This window comes from Otolemur garnettii, unplaced genomic scaffold (genome assembly GCF_000181295.1).
Source record: "Otolemur garnettii isolate 467f Iridium unplaced genomic scaffold, OtoGar3 scaffold00038, whole genome shotgun sequence".
NCBI lineage: Eukaryota > Metazoa > Chordata > Mammalia > Primates > Galagidae > Otolemur > Otolemur garnettii.
In genome coordinates this window covers 4,538,579-4,539,733 of record NW_003852433.1, presented here as the reverse complement: position 1 = coordinate 4,539,733, position 1,155 = coordinate 4,538,579, and positions in this window count along the sequence as shown.

Sequence of the window (1,155 nt, the reverse complement as noted above, 5' to 3'; positions counted from 1 at the left end):
CGCCAGGCCAGGTTCGAACCTGCCAGCCTCGGTGCATACAGGCACTGTAACCACTGTGCTACGGGTGCTGAGTCTATTTATTTATTTATTTATTTTAGAGACAGTCTCACTTTATTACCTTCAGTAGAGTGCTGTAGCATCACAGCTCACAGCAACCTCCAACTCTTGGGCTTACGCGATTCTCTTGCCTCAGCCTCCCGAGTAGCTGGGACTACAGGCACCCACCAAAACACTTGGCTATTTTTGGTTGCAGTTTGGCCGGGGCTGAGTTCAAACCTGCCACCTCCAGCATATGGGGCCGCCGCCCCTATTTATTTTTTTGAGATAGAGTTTCACTTTGACACCCTTGGTAGAGTGCACTGGTGTCGTAGCTCATAGCAACCTCAAACTCTTGGACTCAAGTGATTCTCTTGCCTCAGCCGCTGCAGTAACTGGGACTACAGGCAACTGTCATAATGCCTGGCTATTTTTAGAGACTATCTTGCTCAGGTTGGTCAAACTCCTGAGCTGGAGCAATCCACCACTCCTGAGGTGTGAGCCACCAGAGCCCAACCAAAGTGTGCACATTCTTTTTTTTTTTTTTGGAGACAGAGCCTCAAGCTACCCCCCTGGGTAGAGTGCTGTGTTATCACAGCTCACAGCAACCTCCAACTCCTGAGCTCAAGCGAGTCTCCTTCCTCCGCCTCCCAAGTAGCTGGGACCACAGGCCCCCGCCACAGCGCCAGGCTATTTTTGGTTGCAGCCATCATTGTTGTTTGGCAGGCCCAGGCCAGATTTGAACCCGCCAGCTCAGGTGTATGTGGCTGGCACCTTAGCTGCTTAAGCCACAGGTGCTGAGCCCCTTGGCTTTTTTTTTTTTTTTTGAGACAGAGTCTCAAGGTATCATCCTGGGTAGAGTGCTGTGGAGTCACAGCCCACAGCAATCTCAAACTCTTGGGTTTAAGCTATTCTCTTGCCTTAGCCTCCCAGTAGCTGAGACTACAGGCGCCTTGCCACAATGCCTGGCTATTTATTTTTGTTGTTGTTATTGTTGTTGCAGTTGTCATTGTCGCTTAGCTGGCGCCAGGCCAGGTTCGAACCTGCCAGCCTCGGTGCATACAGGCACTGTAACCACTGTGCTACGGGTGCTGAGTCTATTTATTTATTTATTTATTT